Source organism: Mus caroli, chromosome 19 (genome assembly GCF_900094665.2).
Source record: "Mus caroli chromosome 19, CAROLI_EIJ_v1.1, whole genome shotgun sequence".
Classification (NCBI taxonomy): Eukaryota; Metazoa; Chordata; class Mammalia; order Rodentia; family Muridae; genus Mus; species Mus caroli.
Genome location: NC_034588.1, coordinates 14728557 through 14738733, shown reverse-complemented (window position 1 = coordinate 14738733; position 10177 = coordinate 14728557). Strand labels below are relative to the sequence as shown.

The following is a 10177-nucleotide window of genomic DNA, read 5'->3' as shown; positions in this document are numbered from 1 at the left end:
CCCTAATTTGGGCTGCCCAAAGTCATAATGAGTTTTGTCAGTGCATCGCTGACAGTCTGGTTAGTTTTTAACCCTATGTAGTGTAGGGGTCACAAGTCTAAGCCTAACCAGCAATCCCTAACCAGGTTCTGACTGGAAATGATTAAGTAGTGAACCTTTTCAAGAGTGAAAAATGGGGATAGGAATCCCTCATCTTTCTGAACAGTGGGAGGTGGGACTTGGGCCCCAGGTATGTTAAGTGCTTTAGAAGGGAGCATTGTTGGGGCCTTGGCATGGGTAGAAGATCTTTGTTAGGACCTGAAGGTCTGGGGACCTGGTGTGTGTGGGTACGTTCTTCTGTATAGTGAATCTACCCTCAGGGTCTTCCTGTGGCAGAAAGTCCCAGGTTTTCCCTGTTTCCCAAAGGCCAGAGTCTTTCAAGAAATTGTTCAGGAAGCCTGTTTCATAACACAAATTTTTGCAATGGAAACTCCCTTGTTTTCAGCAACGAGGAGGCTCACCCCTCAAGGCATGCATAGAATTATAAACCCTGTATTCCAGTCTCAGAAGAAAAACTCTCATAGTTTTTATTTCTCCAGGATAACCAGACACTTAAATTGGGTATCAGGGAGCAAAGTTCAATTTTCAGAACATGATGAACATGGTCTGTAGTTACACTAGTAAATAAATATCTTTCCTGTGTTTTCCTCAGTCCCCTGGTCCAGGCAAGAGGGTGGTAGGGGTTGGACCATGAACTTGTATTTATACCAAATGCAAGACTCAGGAGGATGTGGAAGGAGAGAACCTGGAACCCAATGAAACCTTGATTTTAATGGGTTTTATAGTCCATAGAGGGTCCATTTAGCATGGTACGTCTGTGGCTTCTGATCTCGTGACACAGGTGTGTTGAATCTATGGTGCAATGCATGCTCCCTTCATGGCTGTAGGAGTGGAGAGAATGTGGAATCCGTCCAGGTTGGTTCTATCACCCTTTTGGCTATGTGTTTGGCCCAGCTGATATCACTAGTCCCAAAGGGAAACTGGGGGTGGACTTGGAGGTCGGCTGGATCTTTCAGATAATACAAAGAGCAGCCTTTATAGAGGACTGGAGGGCCTGTGGTGAATCCCTAGAGAGTTTTGTCAATTGTTGGTCTCTGAGCTAAGGAAGCAGTTGGGAAGCCTTTCAAACATAATCTCATAGGGGGTAAATCTCTCCCTATACGCAGTGCAGAGGGGTTCAAAGCAAAACAAAGGAAGGAGGTTAATCCACACTTCAGTGGGCTCTAACGAGAGTTTCCTTAGGTTTTTGTTTGGTTGGTTTGGGTTGGGTTTTTTTGTTTTTGTTTTTGTTTTGGTCTTGTTTATTTATTTTTTTCATTAGTCTAGCAGTAGCTGCCATAGCTCTTGAGACTAGTGGGCCATCCTGTGGCTACAGTGTCCAAATTGTTTAGACAGCTATATCGCATGGCATTTCTATGGCTCCGAATTTTGGGTTAAAACCCCATTTGCAATGTCTTTTGTTTTATGGACAAACAGCTGAGACATCTGGAAGTGCTAGGGCTGGAGCTAAAGTTAGGGCTGTTTTTAAAGCTTCAAACACCTTTTGTTTAGTCTCAGTCCATGTTAGGGGATCCATGCCTCTCTTTGTGCTGGTGTCTTGCTATTTCCATGAATCCTGGAATCAAAAGGTAGCCAGAAACTCCCAAGAAACTTCTGATAGAAGGGCAAGGATCAGCATTTAGTGTCTCATCAAACAGGGTTAGAGAATTTTCAAATAGTCCGGAAAACCTGGTCCAGGAATGTTGCCCACCATAACCTCCCTCTGGGTCTGTCCATTTAAAGCAAAGGTGGGTTGACCCAGCACTGCCAACAGGGAGCAGAAGGCGGCATCTTTCAGGTCCAACACAGTGTACAGCTATTTCTCTGGAAGAATCAGACTTGTGGGAATCAGAGGTCGCTGGTTTCTTCATAGGCAAGAAAGTTGGATCCCAGAGAGACTGGCAGGGCACCAAGAGGCCTGTTTCTCTAAGCCAGGATATATGGACTGCAATTTCCCTTTTTGTTTCCAGGGCCATTGGGTATTGTTTAATCTTGACAGAGGTATCTGAATTGGTTAGCAGAACGACTATAGGAACTTGGTACTAGGCCAGTCCTGGGAGGTTGATTTCTGCCCACATCCCTGGAAATCTTCTTTGTCAATCTGAGATATAGTACAACTGTATCTTTTGACTGGGGGCAGGACTTTCATCCAGGACTGACAGAAGGCAAGACACGAAAATTTTGCTGGCTATCAGTAAGTCTAATTGCATTTCATTACCAAAAAAGGTGACAATGGCTTTCCATTTATGCAAAACACCCTGCCTCTCAATTGGTTCTGTGTTGTTAAACACTTTTTAAGTTACCTCCAGCAACTGGAACCTATTTATATACGTATATCTAAGGTTGACTGGGTGACAAAGTATTTTTTTTTGAGCAGTTGTCTTTAATCTTTCTAAAAATTACCTAGCTAAAATTGTTTAAAGTTTCCTTGGTAAGTGTTGGACAGAAGGGAAATTATCCAGGCCTAATTGTCCACCAGGATGGGGGTAGGGGGTAGGGTGGAAGTTACCTCTCTCTCTCTCTCTCTCTTCCTTCCTTCCTTCCTTCCTTCCTTCCTTCCTTCCTTCCTTCCTTCTTCCTTCTTTGTTTTTGAGAATGGTGGGCTTTTGAATGTTCAAATTTTATGGAACATTGGTAGAAAAAGAGACATAAATCATGACATAAGAAAGATCAGAACTTTCTCTTCCCCCTTTGGTGTTGCTTAAAGCGGGTGGGAGGGGGTAGGTAGAGGAAAATGTCCTGAGAGAATTATTTCTCCCTTCTGTGTACATTCCACATAGATGGTAGATGGCCCCAGAGGAGAGGCTTGGTCCTCTTCCTCCAGGGGCAGGGGGCAGGGTGAGTGTCTCTTCATGACCTGGCAGAGATCAAAAGATTTGAGTCCCCAACAAGAGGGCACAAGTCTTTTGCCAGTAGGGCGGTGTGGTAGTCTTACACCAGAGAATGTTACTGGTCAATATAAGGAAATAGAATTTAAGGGGAGGCGGGGTAAAGACAACCAGGAATGGCCACATCCGTATACCTGAACAAACAGGGGGAATCTGGTAACTTCCCACAAGGATACCAGACCTCACCTCTGTGTCCAAACATACGTGCCTTACCCAGAGGTCCCGCTGGAAATGACAGTCCAGGTGACTTCTGATTTGTTTCCTTTCGGGATGGAAGTGTCAGACTCCTCCGCAGCATTAGGCACTGACTCATCAAAAGGACTGGAACATCTCAGGTTGCTGACTCCTTCCAGGCTCCTTGATCATCATACTTTTCTTCATTCTGAGGGAATCTGAGATCCCTGGTGGTTCCAGGTCTTGTCTCTGGGATCTCCGTGGACTGCTCAGACGTCGGTTTAAGGTGATAGAAAGCCTTTACTTGCCAGCTGGCGACTACACTGGGTGTTCAGGATCCCAGTATAATCCAAGCCTTTCTTGAGGTGAGGTTTAAAGCACAAAAAACATACCCTGTGTTGACATACTTCAGTTAACAAGAACACTTGGCTAGAATCAGAACCATAGAAGACAAAAAACAAGGTTAGTACATTTAGAGACTTTCCCAGCATGATGGACTTTGATGGATTAGGCCTTTGTTTTTGTTCCGACAGGTGGTGCTGTCTTTGTGTTGTCTTGTTCTCTATGTTCTGAGTTTTATGGCTTCCATGGTACTCTCATCATAGAGTCAGTTGTGCTAAAGTCTGGGAGCCTACTAAAGTCTGGGGCCTGTTACAACAGTTCAGCTAATATTCTAGTGATTTATTTTGTGTGTGTGTGTGTGTGTGTGTGTGTGTGTGTGTGTGTGTGTGTGTGTGTTATGTGTGTAGGTGCCCACAGAGACCAGAAGAGAGACTTGAGCCTGGAGACACAGGTAGCTTTGAGTGGCCTGACATGAGGCCTGGGAATTGAATGGAGGGACCCTGGAAGGGCAGTGAGAGCTCCCTCCAGGCCCAGTGTATTTTAAAATTTTAATATTTGACCATATTTACCTTTCATTATCCTCTCTTATCTCCCTTCTACTTGCTGTATCCCAACAAATCCCTTCTTCTTCACAAAAGCCTCTTCCCTCTATAGGCACACATGCACGCATGCACACACACATGCCCACATGCGTGCACACATGCCCGCATGCGCACACACTTGCATATGCACACACACACACACACAGAGAGGCATGAATGAATTACAAGAAATTTTTTATAGACTTTCAGACTTGTCTTAGTCACTGTTTTATTGATGTGAAGAGACACCATGACTCTTATAAAGGAAAACATTTATAATTGGACTGGCTTATAGTTTCAGAGTCCATTATCATCACTGGAAGTATGATGGTTCACAGGCAGACCTGGTGCTGGAGAAGGAGCTGAAAGCTCTCCATCTGGATTGGCAGGAAGCAGGAAGAGAGAGTGACATTGTAATGCCACTCCCTATGGGGGCCACTTTTATTCAAACTACCACAAGACTCTTTTTGTTCTTCTTACCAGGAGGCTTTTACTTTTTTGGGCCTCTCTGTTTTATTCTGGAACCCTCAAGATACTCGTGCCAAGGGTAAGGAGGCTGCTTGGCTCCCCCTCTGACCACAGCCAAGGTGAGGTCAGAGTCAGTGCTCTGGAAAGCAGAGCTCTCTGTGCCGCACTCAATAGTGCTGATAAGAATTGTGTAAGATGGAACTCACCCTAAGGCAGTGCTGCTTGAGTTTCCCAATGCTGCGTGCGACCCTTTAATACAGTTCCTTGTGCCGTTGTGACCCCAGACCATAAACTTATTTCATTGCTACTCCATAACTGTGATTTTGCCACTGTTGTGAATCATAATGTAAATATCTGATGGGCAGAATATATGATGTGTGAGCCCTGTGAAAAGTTCATTCGACCCCAAAGGGGTCACCACCCACAGGTTGAGAACCATCGCCCTAGCATAATGAAGTTAGGCAGTTGTGAAAGAAACTATATAGCTCACTATGTTCAACATACTACAGAGTCCTTTCTAGGAAGAGGAGGCTCCACTGTAAAAAGAATCCATGGGAAGTATTAGAGAAGTAACCAAGGAGTTCGAGAAAGCATGGCTGATTGGGCTGTGGTGTGAGAGAGAAAGGATCTCTGAGGTTCACGACAGCCATGACTACACAGAATAAGACCCGTCTCAAAAGAAAGAAGGGGAGGGTTAAGGACGGGAAATAAAAAGAAAGGAGGCAAGCATGTTTGTTTGTTTTGGTTTTGGTTTTGGTTTCTCAAGACAGGGTTTCTCTGTAGCCCTGGTTGTCCTGGAACTCACTTTGTAGACCAGGCTGGCCTCGGACTCAGAAATCCGCCTGCTTCTGTCTCCTGAGTGCTGGGATTAAAGGTGTGCGCCACCACACCTGGCGCATGTTTGGTTTTGAGACAGGGTCTAACCATCTTGCCCTGGCTGGTCTTAGCTCCTGGCCTCAAGCAATCTTTTGGTCTAAGCCTCCTGTATAACTGTGACTATGGGTACCAGCCAGAGATCCCAGATAGAAATGAGTATTTAATGAAGGAGAAAACAACATTTTAAAATGCTGTCAGAAAAGATGAACTGGTAAGAACAAAAACTAATGTTGCAGGAAAGAGAACTGGAGATTTATAACAGGGCCGAGTGTTCCAATGAAGGGATGGTCTCATTCTTAATGTGTATACATGCATTGCCTAGTATCTTCATCCTCAATGTGTATACATGCACCCCTAGTATCTTCATCCTCAATGTGTATACATGCACCCCTAGTATCTTCATCCTCAATGTNCACCCCTAGTATCTTCATCCTCAATGTGTATACATGCACCCCTAGTATCTTCATCCTCAATGTGTATACATGCACCCCTAGTATCTTCATCCTCAGTGTGTATACATGCACCCCTAGTATTGTCATTCTTAATGCATATACATGTATCCCCTAGTATTGTCATTCTTAATGCATATACATGTATCCCCTAGTATTGTCATTCTTAATGCATATACAGGCATCCCTATTATCATCATTCTTAATGTGTACACATGCATCCCTAGTATCACTTTGTTCAAATATGCAGTACCTTGCACATGATAAAATGTAAAATGTATTAGATTTGCTTTTTTTTGAGACATAATTTCACTATGTAGCCCAGGCTGTCCTAGCACTCATGAAGACCAGGGTAGCCTCAAACTCACAGAGATCTGCTTGCCTCTTCCTTTGAGTTCTGGGATTAAAGGTATACACCACCATACCTAGAAAGAAATATACAATTTGAACACTATGTTTCAGATTGTATTCGTATGTGTATGAGTGTTTTATCTGCAGGTATGTGTAGCACATGCAGTCAGTGCCTGAGGAGGCCAGAAGAAGGCACTGTGTCTCCCAGAACTGGACTGATAGGAGGTGTTGAGCTACATGACATGGGTGCTGGGAATGGAAATTAGAAACTCCGCAAAATCAGCAGATGCTCTTAACCCCTGAGCCATCTCTTCAGTTCCTGTGGTTTAATTTTTATCCTACTCTCATGAGGGAGGGTGAGGGTGTAGGTCAGCAGCAGGATGCTTGCTTGGTAGTTAGGAAGGCCTGGCTTTATTCTCTAGCACTAAAAACAAAAACGAAGCATAAACTTTGGGGTAGGAATGTGAAGAAATGAGAATCCTTACATTGTTGCTGAGACTGTAAATTGCACAATTTCTATATTTAAAAAAACTGATTTTGTGTGTGTGTGTGTGTAGGCAAGTAGATGTGAGTATGTGTGTGGTCAAATGCATGTCACAGTGGCATGTGGAGGTCAGAAGACAATGTGAAGAGTCCGTTCTCTCTACCACCTGGGTCACAGGGATCAAACTCAGGTTGTTGGACTTTAAGTCCAACTGCGTCATCTCAATGGCCCCAACAGTACAACTTCTACACGAAAGACGTGAACACACTAGGAAGCTCCTAATGTCTAGGAGTTTAGAATCTACCTCCAAGTGGGGCATAGTGGTGCATGCCTTTCATTCCAGCACTCAGTGACAGGGGAATATCTATAAGCTCAAGGCCAATCTGGTCTACTTGATGAGCTCCAGAATAGTCAGGCCAGGGCTACAGAGAGGAATCATGACTCTAAATGAATAGGTAGATAGATAGATAGATAGATAGATAGATAGATAGATAGATAGATAGATAGATAATGGATAGACAGACAGATAGACAGATGAAAAAAATCTATCTTCAATGATTATCTAGGAAGACTCTGAGACAGTCGGGAGATTTTGAAGACTCTGATGGAATCCAGCAAGGTTCAGGAAGCTTGACTTCATGAAAGAAATGGCAGCTGAACCCAGCCATGAGCAAAGTTCTTGGAGATTTAATTATTTTTTTTAAAAGATCTGTTTATTTTTATATGGTGTTTGGCCTGCATATATGAGGATGTTGAATCCCCTGGGACTGGAGTTTCAGACAGTTGTGAGCTGCCATGTAGGTGTTGGGAATTAAAACCTGGTCCTCTGGAAGGGCAGTCAGTACTCTTAACTGTTGACTCATTTCTCCAGCTCCAGTGGGATAATTCTTTCAGCATGCCCACAGACCTGGAACTCATTTCCTTTACTCTTGTCCAGTAGTCTTTTGCCAATCACCAGTCCTCTTGACGGGAACCACACACTAAACTGGCCATCTTTTCAGGAAGTTGAATGATTGACCAAATAACCATTCTCTTAGTACTTTATTCCACACAGATCTCACACACATGGAGATGCTCACTGCTGTGTTGTTTGTGAAGGTGAAAAACTGCACTTGGCCTGAATGCTGATCAGAGACTGATTCACATATTGCAGGGATCAATTTAAATATTGTGGTGCATCCCTTGCACTGTGCAGACAAGAAGAAAGTGGGCCAACATAAGCTGAGATGGAATGTCTTTCAAAATAAGTTCGTTGACGGGAGCAAGGTCTCATAAGTCATGTTTTCTATTGCTTGAATGAAACACCATGGCCAAGAGCAGTTTGGCGAGCAAAGGGTTATTGCATGTGCACATTCATACCACACTTCATCATTGGAAGGCAGTCGGGACAGGAATCTGGAAGCAGGAGCTATTGTAGAGGCTATGGGAGAATATTGCTTACTGGCTCCATGGCTTGTTCAGTCTTCTTTCTTATAGAACCCAGGGCTTCCAGCCCAGGGATGACCCCACTGACAGTGGGTTGGGCCCTCCCATATCAATCATGAATTAAGAAAAGCTCTACAGTCTTATATGTGCAGCTGGATTTTATAGAGGTTATCTTTAAAATTGAGGCTCCCTCCTCTCAGATGACTCTAGCTTGTGTCTGGTTGACATAAAAACTAGCGAGGACACAAAGCAAAACCATTTCTACCCTGTAGATAGTATAAATTGTTCAATATTGACTTCTAGTGTCTGATCTTCATGGTGCTAGATGAGCTTGTTTTTGTGTTTGGTGAGCCTGTTACCAGCAGAGGACGCCCTCTCCACACTTCATGCTCCAGTTAGGTCACTTTCTAAACCACTCTAGCTCAATCATTCTGTTTCCTAGGCCCAGGAATTCTTATTTTCAAAATGTCTGTGAGCTTGTATGGTTCTTCTGTCCTCTTTCATTTACTTTTTAAAAGAGTGTGTGTGTGTGTGTGTGTGTGTGTGTGTGTGTGTGTGTGTGTGTGTAGTGTAGTGTAGTGTGTTTTCCTGATAGGTGAAATGTTGGGTCAGACATAGGGTCAATTAGAAGGCAGTCAGGGGACTGAAATAAGTGGCTAATAAGGGGACTAATAGACTAATATAATTTGAATCCGTGCCTGCAAGGTTCCAACTCTACAGCTCACAAAGTTCTCTTCAGTCAATCGCCTGTAAAATCTTTAACATGGGTGTAGTTGTGCTGGGAGCTTTATCCCTCATGGGTAATGATACATACCATGACTTCTTTTACTGTTTCTTCCTTTCTGTCCAAAGCCATTCACCACTTAACATCTCAGAAGCTGTTAGAGGACTGCCAGGGCAAGTTAGGGTGTTTTATCAACTAGTTAGGATGTCATAGTCTCCTGAGGGTTCCTTCAAGTATTGTTCCTGTAAATGCATTGAACCTTCTGTTGAAGGTGGGTCACCATGTGTCTTAAAAGTATCTATAATTAAAACATGAAGAGTAATGTAAGATATCTAAGACCCAGAAATGGTTGCACACACCTCCAATCTCAGCACTCAGGAAGCCAAAGGCTAGGGACTTGTAGGCCTTAAATCAACTTGAGCTACATAATGAGCTCAAAGCCAGCCTGGAATAGGGGTGAAGAAGACCTGTTCTTTTTAAAAAACCAAACTAAACCAAACCAAACAAAACAAGAAACTTTAGTTTTTGTGTGCACAAGGCAAGGAGCAGTTCTAATAAGAAATTCTCCCTAAGAACCCCTTGATTGTGGACTTCTAGCCTGGAGAATTCTAAGGAAGTTGTGAACAGCCATAATAGCTGGGGCCGGAATCCCAGCATTGCAGTGGTCTGAGACAGAAAGGCCTTGAGGCCTACCCTGAAAGTCCCAGACCAGCTTGGCTACACAGAGAAACCCTGTCTCAGGAAAGAGCAGGCTGAGGATTTGCCTCAGCAGCAGAACACTTGTGCAGCATGCACAGTTTCTGAATTCCATCTTCAGCAGGTACAACAACAGAAGAGTGAGAAAATACGTTCCTGCTGTACAGGCCATGGAATCTGAGGTGAAACTCAAAGAGCAGAAGAAAGACACACACTTAGGTGCATCCTCTAGCAGGTTCAAGAAGCCCAATTAAGCCTAAGAATACACAGCTCACAATTTTGTTGGTTTGATTTTTTGTTTTCAGGATCTTGTTCTTTAGGCTAGGCTATGTAGCACAGGCTGACCTCAAACTCAAACTTCTCTCTCTCCCTCTTCTAAAATGCTAGTACCAGAGGCATGAGCTACAGGGCATAGCTCATGCATGGTTTCTATAACTACACACTTCCCTGTAGCATACCTTTACAACCTATAAACATTAAACACATTATTAACAGATCAAAATGATGTACTCTCCCAGTATCATAAAAACAAGAGGCAAAAATTCTTTTATATAAACTGTTACCCTCTGTTATTCTACCTGATCTAAAAACACTCTATGGAGTTGTTAATGAGTATCCATTAATTAAACTGATTTTGTATA

The 10177-nt window shown here is 43.4% G+C and overlaps 1 protein-coding gene across 4 annotated transcripts in view; it reads left to right on the top strand.

Moving 5' to 3' along the window:
- Positions 1 to 749: 749 nt before the first annotated feature.
- Positions 750 to 10177, top strand: part of Gcnt1 (glucosaminyl (N-acetyl) transferase 1) — a 53081-nt gene continuing 43653 nt past the window's right edge. For 3 of the 4 annotated variants that reach the window (XM_029472444.1, XM_029472442.1, XM_029472443.1), the window contains exon 1: positions 750 to 954. The gene's annotated coding sequence lies outside the window, so the exon portion shown is untranslated. The remainder of the gene's footprint in view (positions 955 to 10177) is intronic. The other variant, XM_021152337.2, reaches the window with a different exon arrangement.